Below are 18,609 nucleotides of genomic sequence, written 5' to 3'. Positions count from 1 at the left end.
TACCAGGACTATCAAAATTGAAACAGTCACTTGGAGCTGCAGTACCATGTTTGACTTATTTATTTATTTTTTTAGTTGAAGTATACTTGATTTACAGTGTTTCAGGTGTACAGCAAAATGATTCAGTTCTATTACAGATTCAGATTCTTTTCCATTATAGGTTATTACAAGACAGTGAATATAGTGCTCTGTGCCATACAGTAGGTCCTGGTTGTTTATCTATTTTATATATAGTAGTGTGTTATCTGTTAATCACAAATTCCTAATTTATTTCTCACCCTTTTTTCCCCTTTGGTAACCGTAAGGTTTTTTTTTTTTTTCTATGTCTGTGAGTCTATTTTTGTTTCGTAAATAAGTTCATTTGTTTCATATTTTAGATTCCACATATAAGTGATATCGTATGATATTTGTCTTTGTCTGGCTTACTTCACTGAGTATGATAATCTCTAGGTTCATCCATGTTGCTGCCAATGGCATTATTTCATTCTTTTTTATGACTGAATAGTATTCCATTGTATATATGTACCACGTCTTCTTTATTCATCTCTTGTTGGACATTTAGTTTGCTTCCATGTCCTGGCTGTTGCAAATAGTGCTGCTATGAACATTGAGGTTCATGTATCTTTTCGAATTAGAGTTTTCTCTGGAAATATGCCCAGGAGTGGGATTGCTGGATCATATGGTAACTCTATTTTTAGTTTTTTTAAGGAATTCCCTGTGTTTGACTTATGTATAATCATTCTTTATCCATAGGCAGTGGTACCTATACTGTTTTCCCTTCTCACTGTGGCCTTGGGAGACTTTCCTTTCTTCCTTCACCTACCCTTCCCTTCTCATCTGTTCCCTCCCTTTCTTCTTTCCTTCCCTCCCTGCCTGGTTATCTACCATCTTACCTTTCTTCCTCTTTTCATTTAAAAAAATCTCTGTTCTTAGCTTAAATTGGGTCTTAGTGACCATTCTTTGCATGATGTTATAGACCTTCGGAGAATCAGGCTTTGGCCACCCAGTTCCAGCTCTGAATTGCCACGTCTCACCAATATATTTTCTTGGGCTTCTGTTTCCTTGTCTTTAACACTGGAGGTTGTGGTACCATGTCCAGCCTCAAGAGGCCATATTGGGGCGTGAGTGAGTGATAACATGTCTTTCCTTGTTCTGTCTGTGGCATGCTAGGAGGTTGGCTGCATACACATGCACATTCCTTGGTTTTTTGGAGGGGTAGGTTTTATTTTGGTGGGGTGCCCTGAGAGTAGTGAGCTCACAGCCTCTGTCATGAGACTTGCCTTGTGTTTTTCTGGCCTCCCAGTGTCCTTAATATACGTGATAAGCCTGCACAGGGCCCTACCCGATCTGACTTCAGGCTGCCTTTCCCCCTGCTCCCTGACTCCCCCTATCTACCCCATGCTCACATGGAGGGCCATTCTGCCTGGCTGGCTATGGATGCCAGGCAGCATCCTTCCATACCTAGCTCAGATTCCGCCTTCTCAGAAACATCAGCTTTTCCATTTGGATTCAGTCTCTTTGCTCCTACATTCCCCATCCCATGGTTTGTATTTTCAGAAACTCTTTCTCAGACCATCTTGTATTTTAATGGGTGATATCTGTTTCTGAGCTCTGATTTGCAGAAGGCAGGTATCTCTGAGCCTTTGGAGCCTAGCTCAGTAGCTGGCATTTTTAGGCACTCTGTAAATATGTGTTAAATTGAATTACTTAGGAGGCCTGAGGGGTTGGAAGGTTATCTACAGTTAACCCAAGGAATTAGAAGGGCTCCTGGGAACTGATTTAGGGACCTATAGCTCTTAAGAGCAGCTATCAGCTTTTCCCCCAGCTCCTTCTTAATCCTGTTTTTCCAGAGGCAGAGGGAAAGGTGATGTCTGCTTAAGATGCTGGTGACATTCCCAGTGAGATAGGTCAAGATGCACCATCTCTTCTTCTAGCTCTCAAGTTCTTGGAGTATCAACCTTCCTTCTATCAGAAAAGATTTCCTTTCTAAAAAAAATTATTTATTTATTTATTTATTTATTTATTTAGGCAGGTATCTCTGAGCCTTTGGAGCCTAGCTCAGTAGCTGGCATTTTTAGGCACTCTGTAAATATGTGTTAAATTGAATTACTTAGGAGGCCTGAGGGGTTGGAAGGTTATCTACAGTTAACCCAAGGAATTAGAAGGGCTCCTGGGAACTGATTTAGGGACCTATAGCTCTTAAGAGCAGCTATCAGCTTTTCCCCCAGCTCCTTCTTAATCCTGTTTTTCCAGAGGCAGAGGGAAAGGTGATGTCTGCTTAAGATGCTGGTGACATTCCCAGTGAGATAGGTCAAGATGCACCATCTCTTCTTCTAGCTCTCAAGTTCTTGGAGTATCAACCTTCCTTCTATCAGAAAAGATTTCCTTTCTAAAAAAAATTATTTATTTATTTATTTATTTATTTATTTATGGCTGCATTGGGTCTTCATTGCTGTGCGCAGGCTTTCTCTAGTTGCGGTGAGCGGGGGCCGCTCTCTGTTGCGGTGCATGGGCTTCTCATTGCGGTGGCTTCTCTTGTTAAGCCCGTGTGCCAAAACTACTTAGCCTGCGCTCTTGAGCCCATGAGCCACAACTACTGAGCCTGCGTGCCACAGCTACTGAAGAGCCCGTGCTCCTCAACAAAGGAAAAGATTTCCTTTTGAAGAGGAGGAAGTGGTTTATGTGATGACCTCTGGATTTCTGACTTTGGTTATGAACCTTCTTGAAAAAGACTTTGCCGTTGCCCCTGCTACAAGGAAGGTGGACAAGTCAAGGTGTGCTTTGTGAAACTGAGTGAAACTCCAGCCTGGCTTTGTGACTCTGACCCTTGGGAACAGTCCAGGGTCAGGCTGTACGCACATGGCGTACTCCAGAAATCCACCTTCCACCATCACTATTGGGATCTTAACTCAATTGCTGCTTGTGATACACCTTTTCCCGACTTGCAGTGCAGATTCTGCATGGACTACTGAGTGTTGCTTCTAGTGACTCATGCACAGAAAAACCCTTTATGTTTAACACATCACAGATAGAGATAGAGACTTTAGGTGTGAAAAAGATGCATGATACAGAGGAAAGAGAAAAAGAACAAGTCCAGGACCCCTGCTTCCAGTCCTAAATGTGCAGAGACGTATTGTGTGGCATGTGGCCTTAATTTCCAGATCTGTAAAATGGGACACTAATAATTACTAGGAGGGGTTGTTATGTATGTTAACTGAGATTATCTAGGCAAAGTGTCTGGCAGAGCACCGGACATGGTTCAACAACAGAGAATCTCAGTGAAATTGTATCGACTTGGTTATGAGCCTGGCTCCAGTAGCTGTTTGAATTAGGATGATTTACATAACTTCAGTGAGACTGAGTTACTAAACTGCTCTGAGCCCCAATTTAAATGGATTTTATTGGGCATTAAATATACCTTGCATGCTCAGTTGTAAAGATTAGAGAATGTTTGTAAAAGCCCTAGCAAGGTGGTGTTTCTCAGCATCTGGCCCAGGGATGGACCCTCCCCACTGCCCCAGCTTCTCTGGAGTGGTGAGATGTACACTGTGGGGCGATGTGTCTCAGACGTGTTGACTGAAGTTCCCCTTAGCGCCATACTTCCTTCCTGTGTCCTGGGCACAAGAGCTTTCTCTCTAGAAACCAGACCTGTAGAATAGACTTAGTTATGGAGATGCTGATTTTAGGAGGATACCAACCAGAGCATGTCTAGAGAAGTGCAGAGCCAGTTCAGTGGAAGATGTTTTAAGAGCTTTCATTTGTTGGAGAGCCGGCAGTATTGCAGTTAGGGAAAGGTGGATTTCAGATGCGAGGGGAAGGTTGAGATTAGTGATGGAGAGAGAAGTTAGTGCTGGTGCAGGGTGGAGGTGACCAGGCCTAACAGAGGAGAGTGGCAGGTGAGGATGGAGAAGTGCGGCTTAGCAGAAGGAGGATGGGAATTAGGAAGCCCAAGGAAGAGGTGGAGGGTTCTGGTCAGAGTATTGGGTGCAGAGGCTGGAGACACATGAACGATTATGGTGTAGCTGTGGGACTTCACAGGATAAGCAGGACAGGGGCTTTCTGTTGTCACCACCCCACTAGGGAAAAGAAGGGATGGTCCTAGGGTGTGTGTGTGTGTGTGTGTGTGTGTGTGTGTGTGTGTGTGTGTGTGTGTGTGTGTGTGTGTGTGTGTGTGTCTGCACGCGCGCGCGTGCATCTGTGTATGTGCATGTGTGCATAAGTGTGTATTAGTAACAGGACCAATGAGGTTGGGGATTTACCCAAGGCCGTGCCGCTAGGAAACATCTTTCATTTGCTTAAGGCACTAAGTTTAGCAATGACTGTGAGTGACAGAAATGGGTACGGGGAGCATGTAGGGAAAGGGCCTCAGCCCCGTTTCCTGCGCCCTCCCGGGCAGGTAGTGAGTAGGAGTTTGAAGTTTCACTGTTTGATAGCATCACCTCCTCTGCTTTCCCAGAAATTATTCCTCGAAGTATGACTCGAATCGTTACTCTGTTGGGAGATGTCTCAGTTCAGAGCTGACTTTTCTGCTGTGGTTGTTTACTAAAGAGATGGTGGCCCTGGCAATTCAGAGGTGGCTTAATCAAGTGGAAAGAACAGGGGGCCTGGGTCTGGGTGCTGGCCCTGCTTTGTGAGACCTCTGAAAATTGGGCGAGTGAATAGACTTCTCAGTGCACGGCTTTTTGATTCCTACTTGATGAATTTGTTGTGATGATGCTTTGCAAATTGCCGTGTTGGTCCTCGTATGATAAAGATAAAGGGGTGTCTGGACTTTCTAGGTGTGTGAAGCAGAGGGGGATGGTAGCGAGTTGGTCAGCACCCATGGGTGGTGTGGATCACTAATATTAAAGGAATACCAGAATTTTCTCTTTCTTGGAGGTGGTGTGTCTTGGAACATTATGATTAATGCCTATAGACTCTACTGGCTCTACCCTGCCTTGGGCTGACCACCTGTACCCGCATTTCCCCCTAACCCCCAGCTATGGGCTGAGGATCTCCTAGCTCTTGTGTTATCTGGGGGGAATTTCTGAATTTTTAGGCCTTTACGTCTTTATCTGCAAAATGGGGATAATAATCAGTGCAGCTTTGGCTGCATTGTGAGGATTTGCTGAAGAAAGGGATGTGAGGGCCCTCTGTAAGTTGCATTGAACGCTGTATTTTTGAAGCCCATTTTCTCTCTCTTTTCCCCTTCTGCTAAAGGCCAAGGGACATCTTTTGTCTTGAAAAGGCGAAGAGGCACAGAGGAAGAAACGGGGGCTTATAGAGGAAGGGGACTCTCCAAGGCCCCAGAGTGAATTGGAGTCCTGGGATCTGTGCCCAGTTTTGTCACAACATGTCACATTCCTCCGTTCCGGGCAAGCCTGAATTTTTCCATGCCTACGACCTACCCGGGGGAGAGAGAAACTTCTGGAAGGGGTGTCAGCCCTTTGAAGCCTTGAAGGTGGTGGGAGAAGTCACTGATGTGGCTGCTGCAGGTGTTGAGGTTCCTGTTCACTGCCTCCCTTGTCCAGCAGTGACTAGTAACTTGGGTATTTGGGTTTGGGGTGAGTCAACAGGCCCACGACCCAGAGGACCTGAGTGTGCTCGGCGGCAGGCTGGAATTAGTCAGAAGGCAAAACTGCTCATCCTAACCCCAGAACCTGTGTACTCTGGCTGGATGAGGAAGTCCTCTCTGATTCTTAATTTTCTTATCTACAGCAGCTTCTGGAGAAGAGGATTTTCTCTTTCCTGCTTTATGGGGTTCATATGGAAATCAAAGGAAAGAAGGATTTTTTTTTTTTTTTTTGGCGGTACGCGGACCTCTCACTGTTGTGGCCTCTCCCGTTGCGGAGCACAGGCTCCGGACGCGCAGGCTCAGCGGCCATGGCTCACGGGCCCAGCCGCTCCGCGGCACGTAGGATCCTCCCGGACCGGGGCACGAACCCGTGTCCCCTGCATCGGCAGGTGGACTCTCAACCACTGCGCCACCAGGGAAGCCCAAGAAGGATTTTTTAAATAAATAATATTGCGATATTCAGATAGCATTAGTTTCTGCTGCTTAAAATAGGCAGCTGACTTCTCTTCTTTGCTCCCTCCTAGAAATAATGTATTGATACCAAAGAAGAAGACCAATTAAATTCCTGAGGACAGTTGGTAAACAGTCCAGTCTTGTTTATTTTTTTTGTCTTTGGTGTCTGAGGTCTCTGAATTTAAGCAGAACCATTTCAGATATATACTGGGGATACATGGTAAGGAGGGACCGTGTAAATATAAATCAAAGCACAAGTTCTAGAATCTCAGGTTCCCACGATGTGTCTACCTTGGCTTATAATATTTAATTCTTCATAGACACTGGGGCTTTGGCCCCCATTTTTTATGTCTGCCCTGGAGACTTGTTTCTCAGAGAGACTTGATCATGGGGCTCTGAAGGTCCCTTTGTAGGAAACTGAGTTCCATCAAGTCCTCCCGTGGAGGAAATGGCAAAGCTCAAGATGAGAAGCCAGCTCTTTGGATCCTCAATTCCCTGTTCTTTCTGACACATCACTCTTCCCTCCTGTCAGGTGAAGAGAGAAGCCGGATGGTTTGACAAATGGTTCTTGTTGCTGTCAAATCTGCCTCCTCTTTCTGCTCGGAAAGACAGTTCTTACCTTCCCTTTTTGGGGGGATTAGATGAGATGGGTAGAGAGGGAGGGAGGTGCAGGAAGAAACACATTTTATTGCCCGATTCTTTCTGCGGCACAGATGACCAATAAGTTCTCGTTTCTCTGTCAAGAAGCAACGCTGAAGGGCTTCCCTGGTGGCGCAGTGGTTGAGAGTCCGCCTGCTGATGCAGGGCACACGGGTTCGTGCCCCGGTCTGGGAGGATCCCACGTGCCGCGGAGCGGCTGGGCCCGTGAGCCATGGCCGCTGGGCCTGAGCGTCCGGAGCCTGTGCTCCGCAACGGGAGAGGCCACAGCGGTGAGAGGCCCGTGTACCGCAAAAAAAAAAAAAAAAAAGAAGCAACGCTGAAGCAATGAGGAATCGTCACCTTGAATTTAAAGCACACAGAGGCCTCGAAATGGCAGGCTGTATTAGGAGACAACATTGATTTCATATATATTCATCTGAAAAAAACCATGTTTAAGATGCCATATCCATAAATACTAATAAGGCTGTCTGATTCCAATTTTCAGGTGAGATTAGCATTTCATTGAGTATTTTATCTGTCAGATTCAATACTCGATGTACCATCCTCCCAGGCTTATTAGCATAATTGCTGTGCTTAAGCAACAATAAAAAATTCAGCAGTAAAATAGCAGTTAGTGCAGGCAATTTGTTATCAAAAGCTTTTACTTAAGGACAGCTCCAACCTGCATTTATTAGCAAGTTAGGGTTATAATTTATTTTTATTTGGAAAAACAAAAGGGGGGAAGATTTTGCTATTTTGTTGTGGAAATAATAGAGAAATTAAAAAGCATCACCTCTCTGGAAAACTCTCTGTATCCCTTCTTCCTGTGCTGAAAGCAGGCTGGGATGGGAGTAGATTCTACTTCTGAGGAACGGTGGCTCAGATGAAAAGTCGCTCTCCTCGGCATTGGAATAAATGGGTTACTAACGCCCATTTATGTTTGTACAGATATTTCCAAAACACTTTCATATCTCTTTTGTTGCTTAGATCGCACACCAGTCCTGGGAGGGCTCCATTCTGAGCATAGGAGACTGAGTTGAAATTGGCTTGTTCCAGATGGGGCAGTTGGATGGCACAGCACAGCTGGGCTGCAAATCTAGTCCTCCAGCCCCAGGGCCCTGGCAGCATTGTGACCCTTTGCACAATGCAATGCTGCCCAAAACTCCTGGTGTGGGCACCCCTTCTCACGCCCAGTGGTGGATGGTTTTCATCTTAGCTCTTTGTCATATATGTGCATGTGTGCGTGCACACATACGCACACACCTAAACACATATACACACACACACATACACACACACACACATTTTTTTCCTTTCCACCAAATTTAATGATGTACTCTTACAGCTGTTTTTCCTTTCATGTCCTGGTTGAAGCAGCTCTGCCATATGAATTTTCTTTTAATGTCAATTGTCCTCTATTTCTTGTATTTACAATCTCCCCTCCCATCTCTCTCTCTCCCTCTTTCCCTCCTTCCTTCCTTCCTTCCCTTTCTCCTCTCTTGCTCACTAGTGAATGACTGAGGAAAGCCCTGTGATTACCATCTGTGAAGGACTCTGATGCAAAATAAAGGATAAGTAACGCGGTAGTCTTTGTAGAGAAGACAGACAAAAAGTTTTGAAATGTGGAGGTTGGGAAATCATTTTTCTTCTTTATTTCTTGAGAAATGTATCAGAAATAAATAAAAACATTCAACTGAGGCCTTTTAGTGCGTTTTAGGACTTCAATTATGGGTAATAATTTTCACATTGAAGGTAACATTTCCGGTGAAAATGGACAACTGAAGCTCCCAACCTTTCAGAGAAGTTAGCATCTTAGATTTTCTTTCCTCAGTAAGTTCAGAGAAGGATCATATGATCCTTGACTCTGAACATCTCTGATGTGCAACTTATGTGCTGGCCATGTGGTGGGGTTTAGGGACTGAGTCAGAGAGGGCTGTGAGACAAGACATGTTTAGACTATCAGGAAATGCACAACAAATGAAGATCAGTTTTGTCTTTGAGCAGCTATTATATGACTGGAACTCTACTAGGAATTGTTCTTAGATTATGCCATTTAATCTTCAGGTTTCACTCAATTATTAGTGAATTCTTATTGAGCACTGATGATGTATTGGTCACTGTCATAATGTTGTACATGCATCATCTCATTTAATTTTTATAACAATCCTCGAGGTGGTGGTGGGTACTGTTATCATTGTTCTTATTGGTTCGATGAGGAAACTGAGGCACAGAGTAGCTAAATAACTTGTCCAAGTCACACAGCTGGTAAGTGATGGAACCTCTCTGATCTTCCTGTTTTCCTAAACACATGTTCTTTCCGCTGCACCACTTGTCATAAACTGAATGAGTAGATAGCTAGGTAGATATAGATAGACAGTGCTAATGCTGATTAGAGGACTGTGTAGTTTGCTGCTGTCAGAGCTGAGGCAGAACCTGGATGTTTACAAAGAGCACCAAACTTGAAATTGGACAGGGGTTCAAATCCTAGTGTGCTTCTAAGTGTTTGTTAAAACCTTGGTTAAATGACCTCCTAGAGTCTCTGTGTCTTTCTTTGAATTCCAGATAATACAATCTGTCTCCCAATGTCACTGTGAGAATAAATTAGAAAATATATGTGAGAGCCTCCAGTGGTGCCTGGCTCCTGGTGGGTGTTCAGCCAGTGTGGGAAGTACCCAGGGGTAGGCAGAGTGTGTGCGGGTAAGAACGGCCATCAGAGCCAGACCACCAGTGTTTACAACTGTCCACTACGTGTTGTTATAGAACCTTGGGCAAACAACTCCCTCTCTTGGTGCCTCGGTTTCCTCATCTCATATACTTACCTCATAGGGTCGTTGTAAGGGTTCAATAAGCTAAAAAATAAGTTAAAAATGTGTGTAAAGCATATTTAGTGGTGCCTGGCACAGCAAGCCCTTTGTAAGTATTAGCTCTCATTATTCCGTCCTGCTACAATGATGGACAGGTACCAAGTGAACGGTTTAGGCCTGTTTTAGGAGCCTGGCCTGTTCACTCAAGGACCGGGAACCAGTCTAGCCTGGGACATAGGAATTGCATTTGCACAGCCACTCAGGACCTTGGAAAAGTTTTGGCTTCTCTGTCCTTGATCTTTGCTTATCTGCAGATGGTAGTTCAGAGAGTCAACTTCAGATGATAGAGTGTGCTTGGGGAGTTGAAGGCATCCACATCGTTGATAAGCTGCTTCCTGGAGTGTTGCCAAGTGGCTCTGAGGGTCAGTTTGCTGATCCAAGATGGCCTGTAGGGTGGAATTTTTCCTGTGTCACCCAGGCAGGTTCTGTCTTCTCTCAGTCTGCACGTGCCTGGTCCTGTCCTCAGTGCTGGCTCCCATTTTCCCTCCTCTCCAGAAGACATTGATATGCTGGGGCCACTTCTTTCTGGGAACATTTCTCCTGCACCAGAAGGAGGTGGGTGGGGATTTTGGCATAACAGTTTTTGAAAGGTGGATATACTCTAAGATAGTTCACACACCTTCAAAAAATAAGATACGCTGAAAGACACTAATTTTAAAGTTGTGCTCACGAGGATAGCTCAGAGATGGAAGATTCTTCAGGAGCTGGTGCTTTCTTGGTCTTATTGTCTTATACAGCACTTATCGTTAAAAAGCTTACGTGTGTGTGCGCGCGTGCGTGTGTATGTGTGTGTGAGAGAGAGAGAGAGAGAGAGAGAGAGAGAGAGAGAGTGAAGCTTCCTGGAACTGGTAGTGCTGATTTTGGGGGTGCTTCCTTGGCTTATTCAAAATAGAAACAGAAAGGCACAAGTGTTTGCTCATGTCATTTAAAAATGTCTTTATAGGAAAGGATATTGAGATAATGCCTCATATTATGAATACCTCACATTGTGTATGGGGCTTTGCGGTTTGCAAATACACATTTTCTTATGTGTACCTTATGACAGCCCCATGAGGTAGGCAAGGCAGAGCTTGTCATTCATTTCCCTTTTAGAGATGATGTAACTGAGGTTCAGAGAGATGAGGTGAGTTTTCTTAAAGCAGTGATGGATGCAAACCTAGAACCTTTAACTCTGGGCTGCTTTCTGCTTCACCACCCTCGTTCGGGTGTAATGAGGTCTTACCAAGCGCTATCTAGGTTATACAGAGTTGCAATAAACCTGAAAAATGTTCTCCTTTATTTTTCTTTTTTCCCATTGGTTAAAAAATTAACTATGATTTGATATTAACTTGTTTCTCCCCAAGTATAAGCAGCAATGAATCTCTAAAACTTTCTGTTAAATCAGCATGTGTTTTTGAAAAATCAAATGTCAAAGTATTTCCTGAAACTTGCTTTAATGAACAAGAGAGGTGAAGGTAAAATTCCCTTTTTTGCATGAGGTAATTAGGAAACAGGATGTACGAACTTGCTATAGGAATTTAAAAAGGAACACTTGTACTGATGTACAAACTGGATGAATTTATTAAAGAGGGTTTCATGCTGGTAGAAATTTTAAGTGAAAGAAGCTCTCATTAAGTGTGTCAACTGTTTTTGGTTTGTGTGAAAACCTAATGTTTCATGTTCCATGAGTTGGATCCAAGGAATGTATACATCCCTACACTCCAAAAAACAGAAACATGAGTTGGACTTCTCGTTTGATGGCAAAGTACCTTTATCTGGGAGCTCAAGTGTGTCCTCAGAATACAGGACAGAGGAATGGAAGATACTCTTGAGCTTCTTAATGATTAGGAGTCAACTCTACACTTGCTTAGGGAGTGGGAAGGACTGAGTTCTCTTTCGCATATGTCTTTGAGTCCTTTAGACATATAGCACCAAATAAGCCCAGTGCTGTATTATTGGCCTCATGTACCAGAGTATGGTTAGATTACATGTATTTTGGAAGCCTATTTCTTTCCTTCACAGTATATGGTTTCTTAGGTGGCAACTTCTGGGTGAATTGCCAGCTTCCTGACAGTGTCTTAAAAAGCCTGCTTTGAAGGAGGCAGAAATTCCTTTGGTTTGGACAGATGACCCCCTTGACTTTCCATCTTGGATGGTTGCTTTTTTGGTCTACATTATCTGGTGATGTTAATCATGTGCGTGCTGAAGTTGGCTCTGTTTTAGGCTCCAGATGCAGATCAGTTTGTACTTTTTCAGGACACTCATAGCTATGAATTCTCTATTTCCATGAAAGTCTATGTACTATCTATGATTGTCATGTTGTAATTAGCTCCCACCATACAAACAAGGTTAGAAATGAAATCACTAGCATGGCAAGTGGAATGTAATAAGCTAGAGATTTCCTTCTCTCAGTTCTCTCACATCCTTAATTCTGTTCATCTGGCACTGATTTGTCCTGTGTGTATTCCTTTGGTCTTTTCTACTAGATTTTAAACCCCTGTAAGGCAGGTGTCATGTCTTATTAATCACCATGATAGTGCCTGGCACATCGTAGGTGCCTATTACTAAGTAGTTGGGTCATATCTTAAGAAGCTGAAAAAGGTGGCTTTCCTAGAGAGAGAAGTGGTTGCTCGTGTTGTTTGTTCAGTGCATTCCAAGTGATGCTGGGTGCCTTGGGGAGGTTAGAGATGCAGACATGGCAGCTCCTTCCTCAAGGAACCACCGTCTAGCTACATGGAGCCAGTGAGAGCTCTTTGTAAACTGTGAAGCCATGCGCAGATGGGTCATCGTGATGAGCTTTCACTTTCGAAAGGCTGATGCTGCTAGGCTCTGCTGCCTCCTCCCACATGTGTGAAGCCCTACTACAACCCCACTTACCTTACATGTCTGATGGTGACTGGATCATGAAGGGGATTAGCAAATTATCTGCCAAGCTGAGTGCTACTAAATAATTTGCTATTCTTTGGTAGATCTATTTTATTTTATTTTTTTGCTGTACGCGGGCCTCTCACTGCTGTGCCCTCTCCCGCCGTGGAGCACAGGCTCCGGACGCGCAGGCCCAGCGGCCATGGCTCACGGGCCCAGCCGCTCCGCGGCATGTGGGATCCTCCCGGACCGGGGCACAAACCCGTGTCCCCTGCATCGGCAGGCGGACTCCCAACCACTGCGCCACCAGGGAAGCCCTATTTTATTTTTAAAAGGCGGATTGCTGAATGGATAAGCAGAATTTGGTATATCCGTAAAACAGAGTAGTAGTCAGCAATAAAAAGGAATGCAGTCCTGATACATGAATGAATCTTGAAAACATTATGGTAAGTGAAAGAAGCTAGTCACAAAAGGCCACATATTATGTGATTCCATTTATATGAAAAGTCTACAGTAGGAAAATTCGTAAAGTCTATAAAGACAGAAAGTAGATTAGTGGTTGCTGGCAGGGGTGGGGTGGGGGTTAGAGAGTGACTGCTAATGAGTATGGGTTTCTTTTTGGGGCAATGAAAATGTTATTAAATTAGATTGTGGCAATGGTTGCACAACTCTGTGAGTATTTTAAAAACCGAATTGTAGACTTTAAATGGGTGAATTGTATGGTGTGTGAATCAAATCTCAATAAAGCTATTAAAAAAAAAATCAGTACATTGCCTTTCAACCTACAGTCTCGGAGGGTTAGTCTAGAGTGTCAAGTTTTTAACCCACCTTGATTTGTTTTGGGCCAGGAAGTCATGCGTACTTTACAACGGTGACCATCCCTAAGGAAAAATTGATAACACAACCAGAGCCACCAGACTTGAAATCTTTTCTCCCCAACTTCATGCACGGTCTTTTCAGGAGCTTTAAAAACTTATATTTCCAGAAATGTTGATTAGTGAGATATCCGATAAGAAATAACAGGGTACTGACAGCCCTGATTGTATAAATAGGCGTTTGGGATTGCGTTCATGGTTTGCTTGTCAGTACAAGAAAAGTGTGTGATTATGTTGAATGGTGGTTAATTTCTTTATCTACCCATTTGAAAAATAAAGATGCACGGCTGGGAGACAGGTGCCCAGGGAGAAAAGGAGACCTGCAGTTTTGATAATGAACTCCAGAAAGGAACAAGTTTGTATTGAGGAGTTGGCATTTGAGTCCTGGCCAATGTCAGACTGTCGCTGATGAGCTAGGGGACCGTGTCTAGTGCGGTACAGAGGATTCATCATTGATTCCTGTTTTGTGTTTGGACAGCTTTTCCCCCTTTCTCTTTTCAAGATCACTGTCCCACCCTCTCTGACTAACTTACTGTGTCAACAGAGTTAGAAGAGCAGCCAGTGGAAGTGTGCAGAGGCTGGAGAAGAGCTGTGCTTTCTAGCTTTGTATGTGAACACTTCATACACAAACACTTCTCTTTGATTAAGTATCCGGTGAAACCAATTCACATGAACGCCAATTAAACTTTAATGAACAAGTGGGTGTATTAATATCAGCTGAGTAATGCAGGCAGCACGGATTCCAGTAAGTGAGTCACTTCTCTGAGCAGCTCATTCCCCATGCACAGTAAGAGTTACTAGAAAGCTTCCAGCTATATTTGAGTGGATCTGGTCTGGGCCTTGTAATTCGAGCAATCCTCGGGGCTTGTTATTCATCTCAGGACAAAACCACAGTGATCCAGACCTCTGTTTTCAGAGCAGGGATTCAGGTTGGGGAGCCTTTTCATACTGAGCAGTTAGACCTTTCATGGAGCAGTGACCACCTGGACTTTTATTTTCTCCATTTTCTTCTTCTTCTTTTTTTTTTTTTTTTTAAAGTGAGACTTCTTTTCCTCCTTAAAGCCAGGGGCAAGTGTAGGTGAAGGTCAAGGTCCAGGCAGTGAAGGTGGAACCCTCAGTTTGGGACTGAATTTAGTCCCCCTGAGTCTTACTTCCCATCCCCATCTGCTGTTTTGTCTCAAGCCTGCAAGTCTCCCATAGTTACACCAGACAGAGTGAGATGTGCTTGGCATGATGAGCCTTTTTGAGCACAGACCCTGTTCCTTCTAGAGAATGATAACTGTACCTACTTCCTAGGGAAGATTAAACAAGGTAATGAACATAATGCTCTTAGTTTCATGCCTGGTACATAATAAGTTCTGAATAAACACTAGTTAACTTTTGCCAGTGGAGCAGTGATGGGGAGGAGGTGATTGGAACTTGACAGTGAAGGAACTAAGACTCTCCCAGAGATTAGATTTACATTTAAAAATGTCTCTGATTACAGAGTGATAAAGACCGAGAGAGAATGAGCAGTGAGGATTCAGGGAATGGAGAGGTCCCTGAGGTTGGCTGCATCTGAGAAGGCTGGGTGATCCTGGCCTGGGGGTCGGGTGGGGCCAGTGAAGGATTTGGAAAGGTAGTTCAAGGATGAATGAAGAGCGTGAGTGAAGGCAGACGCCCCAAAGTACCACGTGCAAGGTCACGTGCAAGGTCGGGTATGTTCAGTGTGGTTAGACTAGGTGATATGTCGGGGTTGGAGGGGGTTCGTTAAGGCTTCATCTAGCCTCTGCCTTGGCCCTTAAGCATCAGTTCCAGCACCATTTGCTATCCTGCCTCCTGTTCTTGTGTGTTCATCTAGAAACCAGTTGAAGGTAATGCAGCGTCAGGCAGCTGGAGATAAAGACTAGTTGGAGAATGGGCTTTAGGCCTCTTAGCTCAGTGGGCTTGTTAACACAGCATCCCTGAATCAAAGTTACCCTCTTCCTCTCTCGTATATCTTCTACCTGTGACAACTCCCCCATAGGGGACTTGGCCTGTAAAATTCTTCACCTTGAGCGGCAGGGAGGGTATGCTTCCCGCAGTCAGGTACATCCCAAGACTGGGAGGAAGGGGCTGAATTGCCCATGCCCAGTTCCTTCTCCAGATTCAGTAATTAGATAAGTCACCCCTTCTTCCCTGTGGACAAGGTGGGTGGAGAGAGTCCAACATGGAAACGCATGAAGCAAGGTAGAAAAGAGATGTTCTGCCATCCCCAGGTTCCTCACCGCCCCCACTCTTACCCAGATCCCAACATAGTTTTTTTAGGGGCAGTAGTGGGAGGCTGGAAGGAAGGACAGAGCTGTATTGTGAAGTGAGGGACAGTTTTCTGAGCAGAGAATAATGTAATTCAATCATTCAGGCTGGTTCATCTATTTGGGAAACACTGAAGGACACACTTAGATAACTCAAACTAGAGTAAACAGGTCTCAGGGTCTATGGTCCATCAGTCACAGAATCAACCCCCATTTCAGAAATAGCAACCATGCCTCAGTGTTAAACTTCAGACCTCACACGTGAATATCAGACTCTTTGCTTCCCTCCCAGACTTCTTTCCAGAGAATGTCATAGGATAAAGAAATCCACAGGGTAAAGGCATAGCTTCCATAATGATAACGGAAGTGGGAGAATCTAATCAAATAGATAAATTCCATATTTGGAATTCTGGATAAAGCAGAAGGGATTCTTCCAATTCAGGTTTGAATAGGTTGATGATGCAAATTAGGAACTAGATGTTGCTTTTAGAAAAACAAAGGAAACGCAGATCTTAATTATGTAAGTCATTTATTTAGCAATTAGAGCTAAGTATTTCATTATTTGGCAGCTGCCTAGGGTATTATTTCTTTTTTATACTGTGGAGAGAAGTCTGTTATTCCCATTTTACAGATGAAACAATGATAGACAAATATGAAGATCATTGTCCTAGCACACCTGGACTAGGTTTCATCAGCCAGATTAATCTTTTGTTTTATATTGGGGCTTTCATATTGAAGTGAAACAACAGGACTCGTTTATAGGGACTCATAAGACAAATGAATTGGACTTGGTTTTGACATCCAGAGGGATCAGGGAGTTGTAATTAGCTAAGCGCTCTACCTTGTTTTGGCTGAAGAGATTTGTCATAGAAATTTAGTGGCCGTGATGGATTATACATCTTTGATTTGGAGGCCGATGACAAATTTCTTTCCATTCAGGGTTCATCCGGATCCTGTTGTTGTTACAGCAATATTTAAAGAAATGTGCAGAGGATATGCTCATCTATTTTTATCTCCTGTCTGTTTTCAAGATAATAAATGGAATCTATTGTATAAATTGATTAATTAGCCTTCTTGAGGTGAATACCTTTTGCAAACCCATCCCTGCAAAACCTAAATCCTGTCCAAATTTCCCTGTTTATCTCACTCCATGTCTCCTAAGTGGATCCTCTTTTCTGGAGATCTTTGACAGGACAGACTGCTCTTCCCATGGGGCACCTGTCTGTTACCCTGGTTACTCTCCGGTCCTCCTTTCCTCCCTTTGTCCACCATGAATGCAGGTTACCTATGGGCCACTTGGTCCTCCTGGGGACACTAGCCCAGGTACCCCATTGCTTTTCTTCCCATTGGTTCTCCTGAGTTCCCAGTTTGGTGACTGCTCCCTATAGCCAATAGTTTCTCTCCTGAATTTGTGGATTGGCATCCCTTAGGGAAGTTTTACTAGAATTCAGATTTTCAGTCTGCATCCCTAAATCTTTGGGTATGGACATGGGCATTTGCATTTTGAAAACCTTTTTGGGCAATTCCGGTGGGCACTCCAGCTTAAAATCTACTCTTTTCAGTTTACTTATGTTGTGCAGTGCTTAGAGGTAAAGCTTTTTAAAAGATATTTAAGCTGTGGATTCCAAGACGGGAAGGACAAACTCAGGGCCTGAAAAGAGAGTCAAGGAGGGTGGAGAGGAAGCTGGGTGATGCTATAAGGGAACCAAGGCTCAGTGTCCTGACCATCCGCTTCTTGTATTCCCCAGGCTCATGCCCAAAAGGAGTGTTTATTTTGCCCAACCACATTCTCGTTGTTCCCACATGTATGTGCTATGGGTTCTGTTCTAGAAGTTTCCACAGCACAGGGACTGAGAGCAGGAGTTTCTAGCTCATTCCCACTAAAGATGAGGCCAATCATGAGGCTCTATCTTATTCTATAGGTTTCAACTTTTTTACAAAAACAACCTCTATTCCTGCCCTCAGGCCCTAAGCAGGCCCAGCCTTTTCATCTATATATTCCCCACCTAACTAATCTGTCTTATGCCTTTAGTAATACACCAGGTTTTGTCAGAATCAGCTAATTCTTTAGTAAAAAAATCCAGAACAGACTCTGCTGCGTTTACTTAGTGGTGGAGGTGAAATGGAGGCCAGTGTTCCTTCAACTGACATTTTACTCTCCTTGGGCTTTTTTGAGGGTAGTATGTGGAATCAGTGTTATGACTTTTCAGTCATATCTCCCCTATTTTAAAACTGCAGAGTTGGGCTTCCCTGGTGGCACAGTGGTTAAGAATCCGCCTGCCAATGCAGGGGACCCGGGTTCGATCCCTGGTCTGGGAAGATCCCACATGCTGTGGAGCAGCTAAGCCCGTGCGCCACAACTACTGAGCCTGCGCTCTGGAGCCCGCGAGCCACAACTACTGAAGTCTGTGCACCACAACTGCTGAAGCCTGCACACCTAGAACCCATGCTCCGCAGCAAGAGAAGCCACTGCAAAGAGAAGCCTGCATGCCGCAACGGAGAGTAACCCCCACTTGCCACAACTAGAGAAAGCCCGTGCACAGCAACAAAGACCCAATGCAGCCAAAAAAAGAAAAAAGAAAAAAGAAAAAAAAAACCCAAACTGCAGAGTTCATCTTACTACCTTACTGGGGAGCACCTCGGCAATAAATTCTGATGGAAAAAACTTGTCTGATGAATGGGGCAGGAAGGCATCACAGCAGTGCTGGTGAGTCATCCCAAGACCAGCAAGATTTGAGCTGAGGTGCTTCTTTGATGCTCCTGACTCGAAGCCTCCCTCAGTATTCTGTCATCTTAAGCAGCTTTTGAATCCTTGTCTCAGATTTCTTTATCTAGGTCAGACCATGTCTTTTTAAAAAGTTGTGCCTGGACATGCCCTTCATAGATTGGACTGGTCCCATTAGGATAATTGGCTTTATATGCTTTGAAAATAGCAACAGTGGGACATTTTGTCATTCTTGAACAGTATGCCCTTCCCACTCTGGGGTGAGGTGTTAGGGAGCCCAGGTATGCTTATATATGTAGTTTTTTTTTTTTTTTTTTTTTTAATAGAATGTTGACACTTTGGGGTTGGGAGGGCAGCAAAACAAGGTTGGAGCCCCTTTAGA

At 44.1% G+C, this 18,609-nt stretch overlaps 1 protein-coding gene across 13 annotated transcripts in view; it reads left to right on the top strand.

The window, feature by feature from the left end:
- LPP (LIM domain containing preferred translocation partner in lipoma) overlaps positions 1-18,609 on the top strand; it is a 745,137-nt gene that overhangs the window by 144,950 nt on the left and 581,578 nt on the right. The window contains exon 1 of one of the 13 annotated variants that reach the window (XM_028492125.2): positions 17,592-18,209. The exons of the other annotated variants lie outside the window; for them this stretch is intronic. The gene's annotated coding sequence lies outside the window, so the exon portion shown is untranslated. Of the gene's footprint in view, positions 1-17,591; positions 18,210-18,609 lie in introns of those variants that run through there. 13 annotated transcript variants of the gene reach the window in all.

Source organism: Physeter macrocephalus, chromosome 1 (genome assembly GCF_002837175.3).
Source record: "Physeter macrocephalus isolate SW-GA chromosome 1, ASM283717v5, whole genome shotgun sequence".
In the NCBI taxonomy this organism is placed as follows: Eukaryota; Metazoa; Chordata; class Mammalia; order Artiodactyla; family Physeteridae; genus Physeter; species Physeter macrocephalus.
The sequence above is the reverse complement of the archived record's forward strand: the minus strand, read 5'-3'. Positions and strand labels throughout refer to the sequence as shown.